Raw genomic sequence first — 26,006 nt, forward strand, 5'->3', positions numbered from 1 at the left:
CTGATGGTTTTCAATTATAAAATGTTTCCTTTAATCCCATCAAATAATTTGAGGGAGTTGTGGATTCAATAAATAGCAATGGATCTAATTAATAATATTGGATCTAATTTATAGCAATGTCTCAAGTTTGCATCATGCTTCAGAATTTCTGGAGTAGTTTTTCTCATTGGAAGCTCCCAGCAGCCCTTGCTGTGAAATAGTCAGTGTGGTTGAGGACATCCTGCTGGTGATGACACTGAGGCACAGGTGGCTTGTGTGAGACATCTAAAGGTCACAGTGAATAATTAGAACTCACAGATCTTGACTCCCAGGCTAGTGCCCCTCTCTCTGCACTCACCAAGAAACAAAGTAAAAAGGAAGCTTGAACTTGTCCCGTGCAAAATCCAGCTGATCAGCATTTATTAGTTAATCCCAAATCTGTCACTTCTTGATTGCTCAGGTGGTAGCTGCTGCTTTGCTTTATCCTTCCCTGCCCATCTTTCTCCCTCTACTGGTGCACCTACTATCACTGTCTAGAATCCAGGATGCTGATCACAAAGGTCAGATACAGGAAATAGACCATGTTTGCTAGTCGTTATATTTATCTATTCTTATATAACAAACCACCTTAAAACTTAGTGACTTAAAACAACAACAATCTATTTTTTCTTATAATTCTGTGGGTTGGCTGGGAAGTTTCTCTGCTGGCTGCAACTGGACTCACGTAGGTGACTGCCTTCAGCTGGGGGGTTCAATGAGCTGGAAGAAATTTTATGGTCTCATTCTTAAGTCTGGCAATCGGTGCTTTAGATGGATGTCATCTGGTATGATTGAGTTTACCTCCATGTGAACTCTTACCTTTCGTAGGCTAGATTGGTGGTCTACATGATGGTCTCAGGGTAGTGATCCAAGAGCACAAAGCCAGAGGATGCAAGGTCTATTGAGACGTGGGCTGGGATCCTGCACAGCATCACTTCCACTGATATTCTATTGGTCAAAACTGTCACAAGGCCAGCCTGACTCAAGCTCAAAGGTAGGGGAAATAAACCACCTCTCAATGGCAGGAAATTCACATTCGTATTGCAGAGGAGAAAAGAATGAATTGTTGGGGCTATCTTTGAAAACAGTGGTGCATGGAGTCATTATGTATTAAATGAGTTTGAGAAAGTGGGGCTGGCTTTTTCACTCTTCCATGCAGCAGGAGTTTCCTTTAGGGCTCATCTGGTATCATCACATGTGTTCTCACCATCAGAGGCTTCTATCTCTTTGCTTCTACATGGCAACCAGAAAACATCACTGCCCCTATCCACTCTGGATTAACTCAGCACTGGGCACTGAGAACTGATGCACACTCTCTTGGGAATTACCTAGTGTATTGGTTACCTTTTCTTGCACCCCAGTGATATGCTTTGGTGTGAAACCAATTGGAATTAATCATCTTTAAAAAAGTAGTCTCCACCGGATCTATCACAGGTTAATGTGATTCTCTGTTTTGTGGTTAGGGGCAAAGAAATGCTTTTCCCACCTACTGTTATGCTCTTGAGAACTGCTGTTCTTTAGGGAACCCAAAGGAAGAGAATTTTTGATTGGTTAAGTATCTAGATAATTTAAGATTCCCTTGTCATACCGTCAAAGGGCTCCTCATTTCACCAATATTTGAATTTGAGTTTTAAATTACTTACTTTTTATCTCTAAGTGAATGCAAGTATCTTTTATTTTCTATAACTGATCTCTCTTGTTTTCAAACCACCAGGAACTCTTTTGGTGAACAATATTTTTTTCTTGCCAATTAAGGATATATCACCCATTTAAAACTTGACCTCTCTCTTTTCTGGTTGATGACTCAGGCATCATGATGACCTTTCTCTTTGCACCTAGTTTTCTATCCTTCCTGTCTTACTTCCTTGCTAAGAGAGCATGTGAATGCCGTGGAGAGTTTATGCATCTTCATGGTGACATTTGGCATTCTGATCTAGGTGTTTCAACTCCTGCCCACTGGGATTTATTCCTCCTCCAAGGCGTGAAGAGGAAGGCATTAGTCTTTAAACTTTTGTTCTTTACCTTCTTTTGTCCCCCTTTAGCACAGGGATGACTGAACCCTTCCTGTGTGGAGACACTTCCCTTCACCATTTTCATGCCTCTCCATGTTCAAGACATACTATATGGTTATTCTTTCCAAGTTTTACTTCCTGATATGTAAACATGTAGTTTGGGGAGGTCTAAGAAAGCCTTTTTCTCTCCTTTGAAAGCATAACTCTTAAGACTATTTGCTTCAGACTTATAAGTCTGGATTGAATTTTGGAGTTGAGCAGTGAAACTGTTTTCCCTTTCTTGGTAGCAATAAGCCAGCCATATGGATAGTCTAAAGGGCTGCAAAGAAGCAAAATCTCTAAATCAGTTGATATTTTCCTTCCTTTCATAGCTTTGGGGAATTATATCATTCAAATAGCATCTCTTTTTTTCTGTAAGTTGTCACACATTTACTCTGCTAGAGCCGATTTTTCCCATTCCTTTCCATATATTTTGTTAAGGACACTTATGTTTAGTGGTAATTGTTATTTTCCATGTGTACATCTTCATGAAATCTCAATATTGGTAGGAGAAGCCTACATAGCACTGTATCAAACACATTGAAGTCACTCAGTAAATCTTTAAAGAAACCATGGTGGGCTGCTCAAAACTATATAGAGCAGTTATATATATAGTCTCTATTGTTCTCCAGTACATAGGATGCCCTGCACTTAAACAATATTTGTTGATTGATAGGAGTATGCACCAATATATGAGCCCCACTTGCAAGCAGTGCAATGCAACAAGGTTGGCTTGTTTTGTGGGAACATGGACTTTTAAGGGGATCAATCAATTAGCCTGACTATGGGATGATCAACTCTATCCCCATTCTATTTTGGTCTCTCTCCCTCTCTTTTAGGAGTCTTTCTGCCTTCATGCCCAGCTGATGGACTTGGCCTGACTCACTGCCTCACTCTGGGGGGCTGGGGGATTGCTTCTCACTACAATGTGCTCTCTTTGGGAGATTTCAATTGCTTTTGAATTAGTTATAGGTCCAAAAGTGAGTGGCTCCCATTATTAGAATGCAGGTTTTAAAATTACTTTGTTTCAAGTTGCCAACTTGGCAGCATTAACTAGTCATCAGAGAATTCAGCATGGTCGGGGGAAAATAGACTTCTGAAAAAATAAAGCAGAAATGAACCAGTATGGTCAAGGAGTAAAGGAAATGGCCTTTGAAATGTCTTTCACTTACCTAACCATGCCTTGTTTATTTTACCATCTATAAAATGGTGACAAAACTTTGGATTCCCTTTTTCAGAATAAGATGAGTAGTCAATGATATGCCATGTAAAACAATTCACTGAGTATAATACTCCACTGGATTCTCCAGATTTGTCAACATATTTTTAGTAAATCTTATGTTCTTACGCACACACAACATAGCCTATGCCAGATATCAAAGGAATGTGTCTGGTATAAATGGCATTATTTTCCAGCTTTATGGATGTAAAAGTGACAAATAAAAATTGTATATATTTAAGGTGTACAATATGATGATTTCATATACATATATATTTTGAAATGATTACCACAATCAAGCTAATCTACACATCTACCATCTCACGTAGTGGTAGACGCTCCTTAAACTCAAATGAGAGATTACTGTGATGAAAATCATGACCACATACTTAGCCTCAAGACTAGTCTTGAATAAATTTAAGTCATATCACAAAGAGAATAGTCTCTTATCAAAATGCAGATAGTCAACTATTACCATAAACTTAAACATATACATGTTAGTTTCCTATTGCTGATCTGTAATCCATCTACCTACCTACTTACCTACCAACCTACCTACCTAATATCTTCCTGTATTGATTTTCTATTGCTGCTGTAACAAATTTCCATAAATATAGGGGTCTGAAATAACACAATTGATCATTTATCTTCTTCAGGTCAGAAGGCCAAAATGGGTCTCACTGAGCTAAAATCAAGGTGTCAGAGGTTTCCTTTCTGGATGCTCTTAGAATCTATTTTCTTGCATTTTCCAGCTTCTAGAGGTTTCCTATATTTCTTGGCTCATGGCCTTTTACATCTCCAAAGCCAGCAACAGCTGATTGAGTCTTTCTCACTTTGCATCACTCTTACGTTGACTCTTCTACTTCTTTCCTCCATATTTAAGAACCTTGTGTTTGCTCTGGACCCACCCAGATAATACAGAATTATCTCCCCATCTCTAAGTCAGCTGATTAGCAACCTTAATTTCACTGTAAACTTAATTCCCTTTTGCCTTGCAACCTAACATATTCAGAGGAAGCTGACGTCTTTGGAGGACCACTATTCTACCTACCACTGCCCCCATGTATAAATGAGAGGAAACTCAATATCATAATGCTAGCAATTCTCCACAAATTAATTTTTGCGTTAAATGTAATTTCAGTGACAATTCCAACAGGGTTATTTGTTTGTTTATTTGTTATTCAACTTGATAAATTGGTCCTAATGTTTATATGGGTGAATAAAGAGTCAAAAACAATATAGTAAAAATTTAAGACATATAATGTTTGGAACCAAGCTTACCAGGCTTCAAGACTTATTAAGATATTAGTAATTAAAATACTGTGGTATTGTCTCACAGATAGACATATTAGATAGATGTAACAAATAGAGAATATCAAAATAGATTCACATATATAAAAATCAAATTGGACTTTGACAGAGATAGCATTTATGTCAGTGAGAAAGAATGAGCTACTCAATGTATGGAGCTTGAACAATTGGCTAACCATGAGGAAAGATAAAAGTAAATTCTTACTTCACTATGAAACTATAAATTCTAAGTTCATAATAAAAGCAAACTTGAAAATGTTCAGAATATCTTTATGATTTTGAAGAAGGGAAAATTTCTTAACAGGACTCAAATTGTACAGAGTATAAAGAAAAATGTTGATATATTTGACTTCAAAATTAAAAAACATATATATAGACATACTATCATAAACCAACTTAAAAGATTATTCACAAACTATCAACTCAAAATCAACAAAGGCTAAAAATCCAGAATACAACAGAGCTTCCTACAAATCAACAAGAAAAATGAAAGCTGGTCAGTAGAAAGAAGGAAAAAGGACATGAATAGTTAATTTAGATATTTATAAGAGGAAACCCCCCAAACAATTAACATATGAAAAGCTCAACCTCATCGTAATCAAAGGTATGGAACAAAGCGCCGTCATTTCATAAGGATTACCTCAGTAAAAATTACTTAGTGTGATTATACTAAGTGTTGGTGAAGATGTAGGGAATCAGGAGCTCTCCTCTATAAAAAATGTATGCAACCAAACCACTTCTGAGAGCAAACTGGCAATATGTAGTAATGTCGAAGATCCACATATACTTTGACCCAGCTATGTTACTTCAAGATACATTTTCTAGAGAACCTGTTATATATGTACTGAGGAAGTATAAGGGTAGTCTCTACAGCATTTGCTTTTTAATGTCTAAGAAGTGGAAATACATCCTTTTTGAAGAGTGGAATGGAGAAGTTGTGGTTTTTATAAGTATTGAAATTCGGTAAAGCTGTTAATATATCAAATCTCAGAAACAACATTGAGTGGGAAATGGAGTTGCAATAGATTATAGTATTGGTTTTACCACAAACTTAGTGGCTTAAAATAACACATAGTCATTATCTCACAGTTTCTGTAGGTCAGAATTGTGGTCATGGCTTAACTGGGTTCTTTGTTTCAGTATCTCACCAAGCTGTATCCCAAGTATCAGCAAGGGCTGCAGTTTCATTAGAGGCTCTACTGGGGAGGGATTCACTTCCAAGCTCTTTCAGACTATTGGAAGAATTCATTTCCTTATAGCTGAAAGACTGAGGGTTATTTTTTTTTTGCAGGAGGCCACCTTCAGCTCCTAGAGGCCACCCATGATTCTTTGTCATGTGTGCTTCCTGAACACAGCCTCTTCCTCATGGCAGATGTTTCTTCAAAGCCAGCAAGGGATAAAGAGACTCTAGCAAGATGGTGTTACCCTCTATATAATCATATAAACAGGATCACATACATCACATCACATTTGCCTCATTCCATGGGTTAGAAGGAAGTTGCAGGTCCTGCTCATACTCAATGGAAGGGGATTGTACAAATGTATGAATACCAGGAAGTGGTGATTATGGGAACCACCTTAAACTTTGTTCCCCACAATTTTGTATCATTTATGTAAATGTTTCAAAACACAAAAACACAGACAGCAACCTGCTTGAATCTCCAGGAAATTATGCTGAGTGAAAAAAGCCAACCTCCAAAGGTTGCATAATATATGATTCCATTTATAAAATATTCTTATAATGACAGAATTATAGAAATGAAGAACAGATGAATGGTGGCCAGGGGTCAGGTGTAAAGGGAGACAGAGGGAGGAAAACAGAGATTGGTGTGGGTATAAAAAGAACAACAAGAAAGATACAGAATTGGGATATTATATTATACATGGTTTTGAAAGATGTTAACGCGGAAGGAAACTGGCTATAGTACATGGTATCTCTCTGTATTATTTCTTAAAACTGCATGTGAACCACAATTATCAAAAATGAAAGGTTAAATTAATAAACTTCAACAAATAAACCACAGAAAAATTCAAAAAAACAAAAAACCCAGTATGAGCCCTGAATGGTGAGCATAAAATCATAAGAAAAAAATAAATGAAGAAAAACATTGCAAAGAGCTGTTGACCTAGGAAGTTAATTTACAAAAAGATAATTAAAAGAATTATTGGAGGTAGTAGAGAGTAGAATTGCTCTGTAGAAAATCAAGTCACTAATTTTGAGGGCAAAGTTGAGAAACTCAAATACAGAGGAAAAGAACAAACATTAAATGACTTAATTAGTTTATACCAATCATTAAGCTTCTATTTATATTTCCTTAAATAGGAAACCGATGAATATTGCTTCATATATTATATGTATGATTTATATGTATATCTTTTGTTACATTTCAAATAAGACATGTGACTATTACTCTATAAGGTAATATGCCAAGTTATTAATAGTGGTTTTCTTTGAAATGGTACTCTTATTAGTGATTTTAATTTTCTATTTTATGCATTTAGATACACAATTTTCTACCATGAATATGTATTAATATTAGATGAAAAATGATTAAAATCAGTATAATTTTGTGCATATTACACATCTGTAATTATGTAAAAATACATACAACAAAGACCTGGAAGGAAATACTGTATACTAAATGTTAACAGTGGCTCTGCATGGGGGATTGGGATTTAGTTGTTTTTATTTTCTCCGAGTAGCACTGTGCAGTCTCCAGATTTTATACAGTGATCAGATGTTCATTTATGATCATATAGATAAGTTTAAAATTAATATATACATTTTATAGATACTATATGATAGCAAATACGTAAAAATATACACTACTAATTGATGGGAAGGAAAACAATAAAAGATCAGAATATTATAGATGGCCTTTTTTTATTCTTTCAGCTTTCAAATATTTTCAAAATTTGTATCATGAACATATATTGTTTTGATAATGGAAATACCCCAAAGAAAATAGAAGTGATTAATTAACTGTTATGGGGAAAATTGGGTATGGGGAAATTTTTCTAAACATAAAACAATAAGAAATCATAAAATAAAAAAGAAATATTCAAATATCCAATTAAAACACAGGAAAATATTTAGCCTCCCTAAAAATAATTTCAAAAATTGATTTTTTTGGACATAGATTCACTTCATTCTTTCTGTTAAGTTTCAGTCAGTTTTTAGATGATTGAACATTTCCTTCTTATGGTGGAATAATATGCATATGTTAAAGATCCCATTTGAGAAAATATAGAATAAAATAAGAACATATAATCGTCTGTAAAAAAGAAGAAAATATACTGCATTTACAATTTGTCTTAAACTTACCTATGTATATATTTTTATGAATTAAGAACGTGAACCAAAAATGCTCATAATAGTTAAACCTTAGGATTGGGATTTCAGAAGACTTTTATTTTCTCTATTAATGCCTGTATTTTCATATTTTCTAAAATCAAAATAAGTTGCATGCTGTAATCAATGCAATAGAACTATATCAAGGGCAAACCTGTAAATTTAAATGGCTCTGTGCTTGGTAGTGAACTTCCAATAACAGAGTTCCCTGGAAAATCTAATACAATTTATTTATTCGTTATTTATTGAATGCCTATTGGTCAATGAGTATCATAGGTGTTTGGAATACTGTAGTAAACAAGCCACAGATTTTGCCTCTATGCAGCTTACATTCAAAGATGGAACTTGGAAAACCTTCTACTCCAAGGCCCACCTCGATTATTTTGCTAGGGCTGTCATAACAAAATACCTCAGACTGGGTGTGTGGCTTAGACATATTTATTTTACCACAGTTCTGGAGGCTGGAAGTCCAAGATCAAGGTGCCGGGAGCGTTGTTTTTCTCTGAGGCTTCTCTCCTTGGCTTGTGGATGGTGGCCCTCTTGCCAGCTCTTCCCACTGGTTGTCGCTCTGTGCATGTGCCCCTGCTGTCTCTCCCTCTTCTTGTAAGGACAACAGTCATATTGGACTAGAGTCTCACCTCAATGACATCATTTTAACTTAATCACATCTTTAAAGACTTTGTCTCCAAAAATGGTTACATTTTCAGATACTGGGGTTTGGGACTTCAACATGTGAATTCTGGGGGGACGCATTTCCTCCCATAATACCACTCTGCCCTTTAATTGTGTTTAGTGACCCCTCATATACTGTCCGGGGTCAGTTTGAATACTTCCGGGTGTATGGGGTGCACTACCCAAGGTCATTAGTGGATAGAGCTTAAATCTGTCCCCAAATAGGTCGCAGGACCCAGACTTCCTGAAGAGAGAGCTGGAATAGTCGGCATCTTGATTGTGCAACTCCCTTGATGGAGGCAGCCTCTGCAGTTGGAGAGCGAAGTTTCCAACTGTGACTTACCTTCCACATGCTACAGCCACAGCGAGACACAGAGTCACAGATAATTTCCATGTGGTTGAGCTCTTTACCCTTCTGTCTTCTCTTTATAGGGAGCCTGTGACATTTTTTTTTGTTTGTTTTTAGAAGGGATTCCTTATCTTCACCTCTTTTTTTTTTTAACTGATCACCCTGAAAACTTTCTGGACCTTTCACTGATGGAATTACAAAGGCAGTTTTCCTGAATCTGACCAACTCAAAAGAATCAGCTTACTCCTTTCTCTGGCAGCCAGCTTTTAATCCTGGGTCACATGTCACTTCTAATTGTGAGCATGATGTTCAAGTCCCCCTGAGGCCTAAGTTTCCGCCAAGTAAATCCTCTCCTTCAGCAGCTACAGGAACGTGTCAGGGAGAGTGATCTTCAGACACACTACTTCTGTAGGAGAGAGCAGCTCCACCTGGCACAAACTTCAGGGGTCAGTCATCTCTAACCGACTTTTTATCAATGCTGACACCTCCCTCAGTCTGACAGTAAAGGATCGAAACCAATGGATGCAGGAGAAGGGATGGGAGCCCTGGGGATGGAGTTCTTCCTACTTCTAAGTAAACATACTATGTTTTCAGGGGAGAAAGTGCTGGAATCATTGGAGTTGATAAAAAATATACTAAGTAGAATTTTCACCAGGTGTACTCAATTTGGCCACATGGTATGTGGGGTTCTCATGAGGGAGGGACCAATACCCCCAAAAACCTCAGATGTAATTTGCTCACCCTGAGAAAAGTTCTCAAACATCTTCAGAGAACATCAGAGTTCTTTCTAAGTGAAGCCTGCTGACAGGTGAACCAGAAGTTTCTTTTTATCCCAACATTTTACTATGAAAAATTTCAAACATAGCAAAAGTGAAAGCATTTGACAGTGGACACCTGTATCCTCACTACTACATTCTACCATTAACATTGTATTGTACATGCTTTGTCTTATATTGATGTATTCTTCTTTCTAGCCATCGATCCATTCTATTTTTTGGTGCATTTCAAAGCAAATTGCAGATATTACTCTACTTCTCCTAAATACTTCTGAATGTAACTAGAGCTCAATATTTGTCTACAGACTTTTCTTCTTATGAGGTAAAATCTATTACAGTGAAACACATGAATATCAAGCATACATTTATTGTATTTTGACAAATAAGTGCACATAGGCAACCCAAATAACTACCAAAATATTTAACGATATCATTACCCAGAAAGTTTTCTCATGTCCCTTCCCAGTCAATCCCCACCCCCTTCCGCCTCCCAGACAAATTTTTCATATGTTTTTCCACCTTAAATCAGTTTTGCCTGTTGAGATCTTCACAAAAATGGAATCATATAGTATGTATTCTTTTGTGTGTCTTCTATTACTTAGCATAATGTTAATATTTTTGAAGTTTATCCCTGTTGTGTATTAGTAGTTCATTCCTTTTTATTGCTAAGTAGAATTCCATTGGTTAAATATACCACAGTTTGTTTATCCATTCTCCTATTTGGACACGTTGAATTTTTCAGTTTTTACCTAATATGAATAAAGTCAGTATAAATATTCTTGTACAAGTAGAAGAGTTAATTTTTTCTTTTCTGTAAACACAATGTAATATTTTCAACTGTATAATCCGTCCATCTAACCATCAATCATTCAGCCATCCATCCAGTATCCTCTCTGCTATCCTTTCAAACACATATTGTATACTTACTGCAGGCCAGGCAATGTTCTACCACTGGGAATACAAAGTCAAAAGATACATTCCCAGTCCTTTAAAGAATCTAGCAAGAGGACAACACAGACAATTACAGAAACAGAATTCGGGCAAAAGGGAGGTTTCTAGAAAAGGGAGCAGCCCAGGAGAGTTGGACAAGACTTGCGGGCAGGTCAGGCCTGAAGGGGGAGAGCAGAGTACAGTGTCCTTAACAACCTTCTGTATCAGTTGCAGTAACGACTGTCATGATACTCTTTCCTGGGGCTTCCATCAGTAATAGCCAAACTCTTCACTATAGAATTCAGTTCAAAGGAGGAGATTTTTCAAGGGACCATCATGAGTGAATTTACTCCTTATAACCTATTGCCCTAGAGCTTATCTCTATTTGCATACCTGCAGGTCTATTTTAAGCTTTAATCTAGCTTGACTTGAGACTTTCAGAGGTAGGCTATTGTGTTAGGAGGTTATTTTATCCTAAACTTTACAGATTTCTTTTGAAAAGCTCTGTAGAGCTGACTCATAGAAGCAGCCAGGCTTTCTCAAATGCAACAATTCCAGAATGTACTAACTCTGAGATGCAGCACTGGGTTCCTTCTGAGTCACTGGTAGGGTTGCCAGATAAAATACAGGATACCCAATTATATTAAATTTCAAATAAACAGCAATGTTTTGTAGTATAAGTAAACCCCAAATATTGGGTGTGATTTATTTATACCAAAAGTGATTAGTTGTTTTGTTGAAATTCAAATTTAACTGCACGTCCCGAACTTTTATTTGCTAAACCTGGCAACCTTAGTCATTGAAGAAAGAGCTTTTCTGGCCAAGTGAATTTTACCCATGAAGGAAGCCAAACCCATAAAATACCAAAACTTTCAAAAATAACCATGAAGGACATATTAATTGTATATACATCTCCCTGTCTTTTGAATTAGAATATATGGCTACATCACAAAACTTTCTTGATAACCTGAATATTAATTATTACAGTGTGTGATGTAGTCAAATCTACTAGAGCAGTGGTCCCCAACCTTTCTGGCACCAGGGACCAGTTTCGTGGAAGACAGTTTTTCCACAGACCGGGGGTGGGGTGGGGTAGGATGGTGTCAGGATGATTCAAGTGTATTACGTTTATTGTGCACTTTATTTCTATTATTATTACACTATAATATATAATTAAATAATTATATACCTCACCATAATGCAGAGTCAGTGGGAGCCCTGAGCTTGTTTTCACTTGCCACTTACTGGTAGGGTTTTGATATGAGTCTGCAGGCAATTGATTTGTTATGGTCTCTGTGCAGTCAAACCTCTCTGCTAATGATAATCTGTGTTTGCCGCCACTCTCCAGTGCTGGCATCACGGCCTCAGCTCCACCTCGGATCATCAGGCATTAGATTCTCATAAGGAGTGTGCACCCTAGATCCCTTGCATGCGCAGTTCTCAGTAGGGCTCACGCCCCTATGAGAATCTAATGCCACCACTGCTCTGACAGGAGGCAGAGCTTAGATGGTAATGTGAGCGACGGGGAGCGGGAAACTTCATACAGATGAAGCTTCACTCACTCACGCGCCGCTCACGCCTTGCTGTGCAGCCTGGTTCCTAACGGGCCATGGACTGGTACCGTGTGCTAGAGGGACCCCTGTACTAGAGGATATGGGGTTGGGGACCCCTGTACTAGAGGATATTCAGGCTGCTTGTCTCTATACCAAATGTCACCAGACATCTGTGACTTTAGAATTTTAAATCTGGTTTTGATCACTTTTTCCTTTTTCCCCTCATTATCAGGTTATCAATTAAACCCCCTGTGGCCATCAATATTTATTTTCTTAGAGTCTAGAAACACTAAACTTTTCTTCTGCCTAGCCTGATGTCAGTAAAAAATGAGATACTAATTCTTTTTTTAAAAATTATAATTGGAATATTGTTTTACAATGTTGTGTTCATTTCCACTGTACAGCAAAGTGAAGTAGAATTCCCTGAGCTATACAGCAGGTTCTTATTAGTTATCTATTTTATACATATTAGTGTATATATGTCAATCCCAATCTCCCAGTTCATCCCACCGCCACCCGCCACCCCCGAGATACTAATTCTTGCTAGCAGTATGTATAAACAAAAATTATAGTTTAGTATGAAAAAGCTATTGAGCTCACGATAATTATTTAACATTTCAGAGATTTTTTTAAAAACGAATGTCCGATATTTTAATTTTACTTTTCTCAAGCATTCATTCACTCACTCATTACAATAATAAATATTATTATCGAATAGAGGTTTATACAGACCTCTACAGCTTCAGCATTTAAGACATAATATTTATAATTAATATTTAGAAACATGTATCTTTTTTTTTACATCTTCATTGGCATATAATTGCTTTACAATGGTGTGTTAGTTTCTGTTTTATAACAAAGTGAATCAGCTAAACATATACATATGTCCCCGTATCTCCACCCTCTTGCATCTCCCTCCCACCCTCCCTATCCCACCCCTCCAGGTGGTCACAAAGCACTGAGATGATCTCCCTGTGCTATGTGGCTGCTTCCCACTAGCTATCTATTTCACATTTGGTAGTGTATATATGTCCATGCCGTTCTCTCACTTCGTCCCATCTTACCCTTCCCCCACCCTGTGTCCTCAAGTCCATTCTCTACGTCTGCACCTTTATTCCTGTCCTGCCCTTAGGTTCTTCAGGACCACTCTTTTTTTTTAGATTCCATATATATGTGTTAGCATATGGTATTTGTTTTTCTCTTTCTGACTTACTTCACTCTGTATGAGTCTCTAGGTCCATCCACCTCACTACAAATAACTCAATTTCATTTCTTTTTATGGATGAGTAATATTGCATTGTATATATGTACCACATCTTCTTTATCCATTCATCTGTTGATGGACACTTAGGTTGCTTCCATGTCCTGGCTATTGTAAATAGAACTGTAGTGAACATTTTGGTGCATGATTCTTTTTGAATTATGGTTTTCTCAGGGTATATGCTCAGTAGTCGGATTGCTGGGTCATATGGTAGTTCTATTTTTAGTTTTTTGTGGAACCTCCATACTGTTCTCCATAGTGGCTGTATCAATTTACATTCTCACCAACAGTGCAAGAGGGTTCCCTTTTCTCCACACCCTCTCCAGCATTTGTTGTTTGTAGATTTTTTGATGATGGCCATTCTGACTGGTGTGAGGAGATACCTCATTGTAGTTTTGATTTGCATTTCTCTAATGATTAATGATGTTGAGCATCCTTTCATTTGTTTGTTGGCAATCTGTATGTCTTCTTTGGAGAAATGTCTATTTAGGTCTTCTGTGCATTTTTGGATTAGATTTTTTGTTTTTTTGATATTGAGCTGCATGAGCTGCTTGTAAATTTTGGAGATTAACCCTTTGTCTGTTGCTTTGTTTGCAAATATTTTCTCCCATTCTGGGGATTTTCTTTTCATCTAGTTTATGTTTTCTTTTGGTGTGCAAAAGCTTTTAAGTTTCATTAGGTCCCATTTGTTTATTTTTGTTTTTCTTTCCCTTTCTCTAGGAGGTGGGTCAAAAAAGATCTTGCTGTGATTTATGTCAAAGAGTGTTCTTCCTATGTTTTCCTCTAAGACTTTCATAGTGTCTGGTCTTATATTTTGAGTTTATTTTTGTGTATGGTGTTAGGGAGTGTTCTAATTTCATTCTTTTACATGTAGCTGTCCAGTTTTCCCAGCACCACTTATTGAAGAAGCTGTCTTTTCTCCATTGTATACTCTTGTCTCCTTTATCAAATATAAGGTGACCATATGTGCATGGGTTTATCTCTGGGCTTTCTATCCTGTTCCATTGATCTATATTTCTAGAAACATGTATCTTTAAAAGGCTAGAGGGTGATTAAAAACTGAGTGTTGCCATCTGAATATAATATATTCTCCAAATAGTGTGTTAATTCAATTTACATAATTGCATGAATCCCGTGGGTGGATTCCCCGCCTGGTCTCATGTTACCATGTTAAGCAGAGTTGTTTAAATGTGGAAAGCACAATTCCCCTCTCACCTAAACCTTTCTCTGGATGGTCCCTGGATAAACATTGGGTCTTAATCTCTCCTGCACATTAGTTTGGATATTAACATTTCAACCAAATAGAGAAAGAAAAACAATTTTTTTTTTTAGCTTCATATTTCAAGGAGAGCACTCAGATTCTAGTGGGAAGTTGACCCTAATCCTTAGCAGTTCACTGTTTCTTCCTCTGAGAATCTTTGTGCTAAAGAGTCTAAGTCCTCAGGACAATTGCCAGGGCACAAAGAAGTCACTGCTGGCAGATAGTCATAAAAGTTGGGGTTACATTCCTTCATCAGAATTCTTGAAAATGTATCCACCAGATTACCCTAAGGATGAAACCTGCCATGAACATTTGCCAAAGTCCATTACCTGCAAAAGTGCTTTCTCTCCATTTCAGTGGTAACTCTGATCTGCACATGGATCAGACTAGACTCATAATTATCCCATGGGGTTATCTAAAGTAGTCAGTCTAGCTCCATCAGCCTTGACCTTTGCCTACTCTTGACCTGGATTCCTGACTTGGACCAGTCCTATACTCCTGCCATGTCTTTCCTGGGCAATGTTCTTTCTACTAGCACACAACTCTATAAGCACAGTGGTTCTCAACTCCAGTAGGCACCCAAATCACCTGGAGAGCTTGGAAAATGCAGATTCCTGGAGCTCACACTATACCATGAAGTCAGATGCCCTAAGACCTTGAAGTTTGCTCCAAGAAACACCCTTCTGCTTCTAAGTTCTGTGAGAATGTGGACTGTGTTGGTCTTGCTTATGGCTTTTTCCCTGCACTAGCCTAGTGCCTAGCTCATGGTAGGCCCTCAAGAACTATTTGGTCAATGAAGAAATTTAGAAAGTCAGAAGATTGATGGGTGGCATAGTGGTTTCCATGTCTAGTGTATGAAGAATTCTTAGGTGAAGGAATTCCTTTTTTAAAAAAATAAATTTATTTATTATTTTTGGTTGTGTTGGGTCTTCATTGATGCATGCAGGCTTTCTCTAGTTGCAGTGAGCAGGGGTTACTTTTTGTTGAGGTACCTGGGGCTCTAGGTACGCGGGCTTCAGTAATTGTGGCTTGTGGGTTCTAGAGCACAGGCTCAGTAGTTGTGAGGCAAGGGCTTACTTGCTCCATGGCATGTGGGATCTTCCCCGACCAGGACTTGAACCCGTGTCTCCTCCACTGGCAGGCAGATTCCCAACAACTGTGCCACCAGGGAAGTCTAGGAATTCTTATTAACATGAAGGATGAGTTGAAGAGTTTCTTTGAGGTTGAATTTGCATTTTTTTGAATAGTCAATAAATATTACTTTTTTAAAATATAAAAGTACCACACCAGGAAAAAGTACAGTCCATTGTAACATATTATTTTCCTTTCTTCTTCCCTCCTTCTTTCCATGCCTCTCTTTCTTCCTTCCATCTACCTTTATATATAAATAAAGATCTAGGAAAATGATTTTTCAATGCTCATTCTTTAAGTGGTGAGATTTTTGGTAACTTTAAAAAAATACTTTTCTGTATTACATGAAAAAATTTTGTAATAATCTAATAATGTTGTATTATCAAAAGAAATTAAAGTCAATAATCATTTAAACTTAAAAAATGCTCTTTGACAGATCATTTGAAAATTAGAGTTAGTTAATATGTCAGATCTTAAAGTCTGCCAAAGATGGGTGAGAAGACAGAGTGTAGGCATCAGGTCTGGTTGCCATGGTTTGCATCTTCTTCTGAAGAGTTTTCCTGTGAAGTCCCCTGAACTGTATCTCAGACCATGCTTCCAGCGGTCTTCAAAGTTCCTTGCTCTGAACCCAACATCTGGGATCCAACTGGAAGCTATCGGTACCCATGACTCAAGGACACAAGTACTCATGACTTTAGACCCTCTAGGCACACACGAGGATGAGTAGCTGCATGAGATTCAGGGCAGTGGTAAAAGTTCCTGCACTGAGAGGTAAGCCCTGGACTCTCCTGGAAGCCTTTAGGTCTCTGGCATTAGGATCTGGACATGTGAAAAGAAAAGAATGGTTTCTGTTTTTAAATAGACCAAGCCATCTTTTGTGGGAGCTTCTCTGGAGACTTGTCCCTCTGTGCAAGGAAAGAAGGCCACGTGGGCTTTCTTAGACCCCCTTCCTCTCCGAATAGACTGGAAGCATTTCAAGAGCAGAGCTCTGTCTTATTCAGCTTTGTAAATTTATTGCAGATTACTGTATCTAGAATATTTTAGGATCTCCTGGGATCCTAGGACTGTTTGATCAAAGTTTGTGACTGTAAGCTCACAAACACGACTGCAAGCTGCCTATGGCTGCATTCATCACCAGCTGAAGAAATGCCTTTTTCTTTGGAAGCCAATCACTCACCAGTCAAGCCAGGAATATAACACAGATGGTTAAGCAATCTTTTTTTTTTTTTTTTTTGCGATACGCGGGTCTCTCACTGTTGTGGCCTCTACCGTTGCGGAGCACAGGCTCCAGACATGCAGCCTCAGCAGCCATGGCTCACGGGCCCAGCCACTCCGCGGCATGTGGGATCTTCCCGGACCGGGGCACGAACCCGTGTCCCCTGCATCGGCAGGCAGACTCTCAACCACTGCGCCACCAGGGAAGCCCTGTGAACATCTTTGAGGGGCTAGTATTCAGCCTACCACACCATCTAACATGAAAATGAATCTCTATGCCCAGATTTTAAAAAAATATTATATCTCCAAAATAAGTTAAAATTCATCCAGTTCTCTTAATTCCATTGACATCACATAGCTGTGTTATCCTTGTCTCTCAGGCCATTGTAAAGACTCCACACTAGGATCCTGGTACCTGGATCAGTCTTCCCATTGAGTCTGCACTCTGCTGCCAGGTGGCCTTTCTAAGCCTACATGCTGTTCATCCCATTCCCCTTTTAAAATATCTCAGTGACCCCCCATTTGCCTCCATATGATGTAAAACCTCCTTTGCAGCGTTAACGAGACTTCTCACAACACTACCCTGTAGCCTCCTGAACTTCCTCCAGCTCCTCAGGTCTGGTCTGCCTGCCCCTTGGTCTTTGCATGTGCTCTCACTCATCTTTCAGATCTCAGCTTAGGTGTTACCTCCTTAGGGAAGCCACCCCTGACTCTCTACGGCTAGACTAGATTAGATCTTGTCTCTGTGGTCCAACAGCAACTCTGCATCACCTATCAAACCCTCATTGTGCTGAATGGACATCAATCTTGTTCATCTGTGGTTGTTTAATAAGTATTTGTTGACTTAGTGACTGCATGAATGAATGAATGTATAACCCACACTCTCACCAGACTCACCAGAGAAATACAGTGTCTGATTTCCACCCCACTCTGATATTTATCATCAGCCTTGATTCTCTGAGTGCAAAGTCTATTTGGAAAGGTAGTAACTGTTATGGAGGGCTGTGGGTTTCAGCTTCTCATTAGAAAAATAACCATCTGTATATATTCGGCATGCATTTTGGCAGGGTGGAGTGTGCAACCAGAAACCTTTGAGCTTTTAGAGTTGGGGCCTTGTCTTCCTCTCCAGCTCTAGACAGATCAATTATGCAGAGCTGAAAGCCATCAAAAGCTAGAAATAGTTCAACAAGAACTATTGCCAGTGTAGACTTGTTATGGACATACTGCATGCTCACAAGGTTTTAATGGACAACCATCCAAAAGCAGTTCTTTGCACCAACATGCATTCTATCTTCCTTAACCTTCTCCTTCCACAGAATATTCCTGGCCTTCCTGAAAGTAAAGGACCAGGTTCAGTGAGCTGAAATTCCCCAGAGAAGGGAGGAGAGTCAAGCAGGGGACTCTGGAAGGGGTGGGGACACTTTTTTCCTCCTTCCGGACATGCCATGGAAGGCAGTAAACCACACACGCAGCTTGTTTGGCTGGAAACAGCAGACCCAGTGCAACGCACGACGTGGCGGCATCTCTCAGGGAGGGTTGCAGCTTACAATATTCCACTATTCTAATGCCAACCTGGCAGCTGAGATGGCCAGGCAGGCTTTCCTACCAGGAGAAGTTTCTGCTTCACACAGGAGGTGGATTACTGGAAGGATGTGGACGTGCCATGGTTCATATCAGGAATTCTTCAGCAGGAGAGAGCACGGAAGGTTGTTTATCAGCAGATCTTGCCAAATAGATCGGGCATATTTGATACAAGCTGGCAGCTCACCCAAGCCCTAGGAAAACTATTTCCTCCTCCTTCCTCTCCTAACCTCTCTGGGTCAGCTTATTTGTTCAGCTCTCTAACTGGTCATCCCAGATGAGCAGGTAAAGTAACCTTCCACGTCCTCAGGCAAGGCATAAGTTGTGGCTTTAGTTCCTGATGTCTTCCAAGAAGTAGTCGTTCCAGAGTAGACATTTCATTCTCTTTCTTGTCCCCAAATTACAGGTTCTGGCCATTCATGAACAGAGAACTGAAAAAGCTATTAAAAGGTCAGAGAATATGGGGAGGGGGAAGGGTAAGCTGGGACAAAGGGAGAGAGAGGCATGGACATATATACACTACCAAACGTAAAATAGATAGCTAGTGGGAAGCAGCCACATAGCACAGGGAGATCAGCTCCGTGCTTTGTGACCACCTAGAGGGGTGGGATAGGGAGGGTGGGAGGGAGGGAGACACAAGAGGGAAGAGATATGGGAACATATGTATATGTATAACTGTTTCACTTTGTTATAAAGCAGAAAGTAACACACCATTGTAAAGCAATTATACTCCAATAAAGATGTTAAAAAAAAAAAAAAAAGGCCGGAGAAAAACAGAGTGGACTCGACTCACTCCTTGTCTGGTGGTGGGTCTTCCTAACTAAATACTAGCCCAAGAGATTTAATTAACCATGATTAACCATGAGACCCTCTCCGTGAGACCCTACCAGTCGCCTGGTAGGTTTGTGAAGTTGCAGCTTTCTGAGTTTTCCCCAGACCTTGTGAATCAAAACCTCTGGGTGTAGGCCTTAGGAATCTGTGTGATGCAGGGGTTAGGAATGGGAATGGAGGTTAATTTTGAGCAAATTTGCCCTCGCACTGAGGATGACCATGGAATGCATGTATCAATTGGTTTTGACTTCAGATGGCTCTGGATGTGAATCTTAGCTCTGCTGCTTACTAAGTGTGTGACCTTGGGGAAGGTACCTCTTCTCTCTTAGTCTCATCTTTCTCAGCTGTAAAATGGGAACAGTAACAGTATTTCCTATCAAGGCTGCCGTGGGCATAAAATGAAGTTGTGCAAATAAAGTGCCTGACACATAGTAAGTGGTCCATAGATGGCAGTGGGTCCTAATGGTATGGCTTTGAGTAACTATGTCTGAGTAGGGAAAAGATCTCCCATCTTCTCTGGGCCAAATGCTGAGTTTTGCTCTAGGAATAGATGGGTCCCTGAAGTCTAGTAAGTATGCTTCCTATGAGAATTGACATATGTGACTAGAAAGTGAAATCTAATCCATGGAAGAGAGGCAGGAGGTGGCAGACAGATCTGGGTTTGAGTCTCGCCTCTGACTATGAGATGTTGGGCAAAATTTTCTGTCTTTCTCAGCCTCCTTTTTAAAATTAATTTATTTTTTAGTAAAGTGTAGTTGATTTGCAATATTGTGTGAGTTTCAGGTACAGTCAAGTGATTCAGTTTTATATACACATTTTTTTCAGATTCTTTTCCTTTATAGATTATTATAAGGTATTGAATATAGTTCCCTGTGCTCTACAGTAAATCCTTGTTGCTTATCTATATATTTTATGTGCAGTAGTTTGTACCTGTAAATCAACCTCTTTTATTTGAATTATACAAATAATATTTGTCTTGAAAATTTTCTAGGGAGATCAGGTGAAGCATCTATAAATTTTAGTGTTTTCATTTTTTTTGACCTATTATGGTTCCAAATGATATACTTTTCTGTTCATGGATTACACGTGACAAGTACTATTTAGAGAAAGTGAGCAATTTGACGGTATTAATCTTTTACGTATTGAAGAAATGTACATTAATCATGGAAACTCCAAGGAATATTTGCCGGTCTTTGGGGAGATGGAGTTCATTCATTCATCGTACAGTCATGACACATAAAAAGTAATTACTAAAGGGTCATTTAAAAATTAATATTGCTAACATAGTAACATTCATATTAATAATAAAAGTCAGTTTGGACTAGTGCATGAAGAATGTGAGTTGAACAAATAACCCAATCCAAAAATGGGCAGAAGACCTAAATAGACATTTCTCCTCAGAAGATATACAGACTGCCAACAAACACATGAGAGAATGCTCAACATCTTTAATCATTAGAGAAATGCAAATCAAAACTACAATGAGATATCATCTCACACCAGTCAGAATGACCATCATCAAAAAAATCTAGAAACAATAAATGCTGGAGAGGGTGTGGAAAAAAGGGAACACTCTTACACTGCTGGTGGGAATGTGAATTGGTACAGCCACTACGGAGAATAGTATGGAGGTTCCTTAAAAAACTACAAATAGAACTACCATATGACCCAGCAATCCCACTACTGGGCATATACCCTGAGAAAACCATAATACAAAAAGAGTCATGCACCAAAATGTTCATTGAAGCTCTATTTACAATATCCAGGACTTGGAAGCAACCTAAGTGTCCATCAACAGATGAATGGATAAAGAAGATGTGGCACATATATACAATGGAATATTACTCAGCCATAAAAAGAAACGAAATTGAGCTATTTGTAATGAGGTGGATAGACCTAGAGTCTGTCATACAGAGTGAAGTAAGTCAGAAAGAGAAAGACAAATACCGTATGCTAACACATATATATGGAATTTAAGAAGAAAAAAATGTCATGAAGAACTTAGGGGTAAGACAGGAATAAAGACACAGACCTACTAGAGAATGGACTTGAGGATATGGGGAGGGGGAAGGGTAAGCTGTGACAAAGTGAAAGAGAGGCATGGACATATATACACTACCAAACGTAAGGTAGATAGCTAGTGGGAAGCAGCCGCATAGCACAGGGAGATCAGCTTGGTGCTTTGTGACTGCCTGGAGGAGTGGGATAGGGAGGGTGGGAGGGAGATGCCAGAGGGAGGGGATATGGGAACATATGTATATGTATAACTGATTCACTTTGTTATAAAGCAGAAACTAACACACTATTGTTAAGCAATTATACTCCAATAGAGATGTAAAAAAAAAAAAAGGAATGTGAGTTAAGACGGAGTCAATTATGAGTTCACATTACAGTGGTTAGAAGCTGTGTGACCTCGACTAAGATGCTAAACCTCTCTGAGGCTGAGTTGTGTCATCTGTAAGAACAGAAGGTTATACCCACGTTGCTAGTTTGTAGTGAGAATTAAATGGTGTACATCATGCTACAAAAGACCACAGTCGACATTCAACATATGTGTATATTAAGCCACATATCTTTCTACTTTTCTTAAATATCTTACCAGTTTTTTAGTTGTCTCTTGGATTTTCCATATAGATAGGATTATCTGTAAATAGTGATACTTTTGCACATTCATTATCCATAGTTAAACCTCCTTTTTTTTTCTCATTGTGGGGAGTAGGACTTCTAGGACAATGCTAAGCTATAATTATAGGTGTCAACTGCTTCTTCTCCTGTTTTGCATCAGTGGGGATGATTCTGATATTTTATCATTAGGTATGATTTAGTTGTCAAACTCTAGTAGCATAATTGTATTCTATATTTTTTTTCTATTTTTACTGTAGTAAGTTTTGTTTGTTTGTTTTTTTCCTAATCAGGAATTAAGCCTTATTAACTGTTTTGTTTTGTTTCTAGCAGTTCTCAAAGTGATGTTATGGTGTCTTCTTTAATCTGCTAATCTGTATGATTGATGCTAATAATATGCAACTATCCTTGCATTACTGAAATCAACTCTACCTGTTCCACTGAGTACAAATGAAACACTTTCCTCCTTCTCTTCCAGACCCTGGTCCTGTAGCAGTCTCTCTGATGTCTGCATCCCCTGTTCCATGGCAGTCTTTTAAGAGGGAGGGGGAAATGAAGAGGGGGCCCATTTGCAAGTGCATATGGGAGGAGATTGTCACAAGACTTGCTAGACATTTGGAGAGAGAAACCCATGAGTTCCTGGTTCCTGTTGATAGCAGGTTTAGAGGCCTTTGGAGTCTGTTCTCTTGTGCCATCTCATCCCCTGCAAATTGCTGCTGCAGCAGCCTCCGACCAGCTGCTAGGCACCTGACCTCACGTCCCTCTGACCACAGAGGATCAAGGCCACATCTGCCCAAGGCTGTTTCCATAGAAATGCAAATACATAGCGAGTGCTTCCTCTTCAGGCCATCTTGTCCCTCTCTTCCCTTTTTTTCTTCTAGATCTTTTATGACAGTAGCTTGGATTTCACAACAGAGAGATGTGTCATTCAGTCACGCAGTTCCCTATGAAGAAATAGATGTACTTTTCTTCTCTCTATTCTTTTTTGAAAGCACGGAAAATAATGACAGATAAACTTCTGGGTCTTGATGAGGATGTCAAGTGCATCTCTCCTACAGGGGACAGGAGAGAAATAGGGGCTAAGCCCAGTGGACTCATTGCAGACGGGTCTGATTCCAGGTTTGCCAGATAGAAGGGGAACTCTCACAGAAGGTGATGCATGGTGCTGCATCAGCTCCCAATAGCAGTTCAGACCCAACTCTGTCGACGCTAAGTGTGGGGATAAGGATTTCTGTCTTCCTGGAAGAGGCACGACTCCTCCCACCCTCCAGCTTGCCTCCCCCTGTTAACTCAAAATCTGTATGGCCCCCTGGGAGTGAGGGAGAACCCACTTTTAAGCTTCAAGTTGTGTTGATTGGGGGTTGGGTTATTTATATTCAGTTTTCTGAAAGACCAAGCTCTGGGAAGGTGCATAGGCAGGCCATAAGCAATGAAGGATTGAAGCCAGGAAGTGTGTCTTAGGTCAGATGCTCAGAAGCAGACTCTGAGATGAGGATTCATTAGCAGGTAACTTATGAAGGGAAACTGGAAAGAAAGGGGAAAATCAGACAGGAATGGGCAGGGGATCAAGCAAGAGTGTGATCTCAGGCAAAGCCCTACAAGGTTGACTTTGGCTTGATCCAGCAGTGATACTGGGTTCTTAGTTAAACCTCAGAGGTATCCTGATTTGAAGTAAGGGAGTTGAGTTTTTATGCAATTACACAACACAGCCACATTAAAAGTTCTCAGGGGGGACATACTTTCCTAGGAACTTCCAGCTTTCTGTGCAATCGGACAAAGTGGGCTCAAGTAGCACAAGGGTGGTCCCCTGAAAAAACCACAGGCGCCAAGGGACACACACAAACGGTAAAAGGGGTTCTGCAAGGATCTGGCTGCACCACCCAAACTGTTTTCCCATAAAGGGATTAGTCATGTAATGGACCCAGGTTAAACCTACAGATGTCCAGCTCTCACCGAGGCCGATGGGATCAGTATTTCTGGGAGTGGAGCCCAGAAACCTGCAGGTTTGTCCAGCTCTCTGTATGATTCTAATGCCTTCTAATGGTGGAGAACCACAGCTTTAAGTGTTGCAAAGGGTTGAGGATTAGATCATTGCAAACAGCAAGTGGGGGGTCAAGGCAACAAGAAGCACAATTCTTTAAATAGGAAGAAAGAGCCATGTGTGAGACTGAAAATGATGCAGGCTTTGCAGCCAAACCCACTAGAATCCCTTTCCTGGCCCTGGGATTCTGGGACTTGGAGAAATCCATTTTACCTCAGTTTCTTCATCTCTATGAGTCATAATACGGAATTCATCGAGCTCTGTGGAGTTTATTTATTCATTTGAGAAATATTTATTGAGTACCTATGCATTTTCCCAGACAGTTCCCCAAGTTCTGAGGGCACGAGAATAGATCAGACAGATAGGATTCCTGCCCTGGTGGAGCTCAGGGGCTGGGCGGTCACATTCCTGCCCTGTGAGAACAAAGCCTTGCTTTCTTCCCAGCCTTCCCTGAAATCCTCCTCTCAGTCTCCACTGTGGCTTCCCCATCTTCTTGATTTTCTGCAGTTCTTCAGGGCTAAGGAGACATGCTAAATGACCAGAGGTGTTACAGTAAGTTTTGGAGTAAATGCTGCTGTAGAAAGCCCACCGATATAAATAGATAACATAAGACAGAAAGAATTGTCTCTCCGAATGAAGGAAGTGTTTGGAAGCCTTGGTTATATGCATGAAGTTAAAGGTACTAAGTGTAATATCTAGGAAAAAAGAGGTAAAAGTACCCAGATATTTCAAAAGATACTTTATAGTGCCGTGAAAAGGACCTTGAACAAACAGTAATTCATTCATTTTTGATTTCTGTAACCCAGATGTCAGCCAACCCCTTGGGACTGGGATAAGACAGCCTCAAATCCCCACTTCTGTGGTCCTCCTCAAGATCTCCCTGAATCCTCACTATCTCTCGGACTCACGACCGACCTCCTGCTCTTCATATGCAATCTTTGTTCTGAACCACGCTGATTTTGATGTCAGACAAAGGTTCTTCAAGCCTTTTTCCCAAACAAAATCAACTGACACACAAACCCAAACAACCACAACAAAAACTCACCCACGGACTTTGGTCAAACTCTGGTGTTTGGGTTTCCATGCCAGGAACATATACAAATTTAAAAGGATAAGAGCATCCCTACACTCCAACTGACTGGTACCCATCATAGAGCTCTACTAGCTGTGGACCCATTGGGCTACTACTTCTTCCTTCCTCTTTCCACACATTTTCTTCCCCAGTCACTCTTCACTGCATTCTTTGTGAACAAAATAAATACATCTCCATCTTTTGCCTCATGCAAAACAACCTCCCCACCTTAATGGGTTGCCTAGTCTTATAAGAAACTTATCGAGTCTTTCCCCATGCAGAGATAGTTACCTCCCTCTGAGGAATTCTGATATTCACTGGTGGATATGCAACCTCATTATAATCTTTTGAATTCGGTAGACACTCATGAATCCCCTTGGTGGCGGTTTCCATTACCCTCTCTTATAACTAGGGATTCACTTTATTTCTTGGGATGACAAGTTTTCTCATATAGAAAACTGGCTCACTTTTGTGTGTGAGAGTATTTTGAACATCTGCAAACATCAACAATGGCTTATCAGTTCTTCTGACCTCAGCACATTTGTCATGATTCATTCCGGTAAGGTTCATATCCAGACTCCTAGCGTAACCTCTTTTCTGTAAGTTTACTTCACTCCTCAATCACTTTGTAGCAAAGTTTCTCTCTCCTTTCTCAAGGCTTCTAGAACTTATACACTTCTCCAGAGTAATATTTCCCCACTGGATTGTTATTATTCATGTAGGTGGAAAGTTTCTTGAGATGCTTAATTCACTCATTATT

This window comes from Mesoplodon bidens (assembly GCF_964165515.1).
Source record: "Mesoplodon bidens genome assembly, chromosome: 15".
In the NCBI taxonomy this organism is placed as follows: Eukaryota; Metazoa; Chordata; class Mammalia; order Artiodactyla; family Ziphiidae; genus Mesoplodon; species Mesoplodon bidens.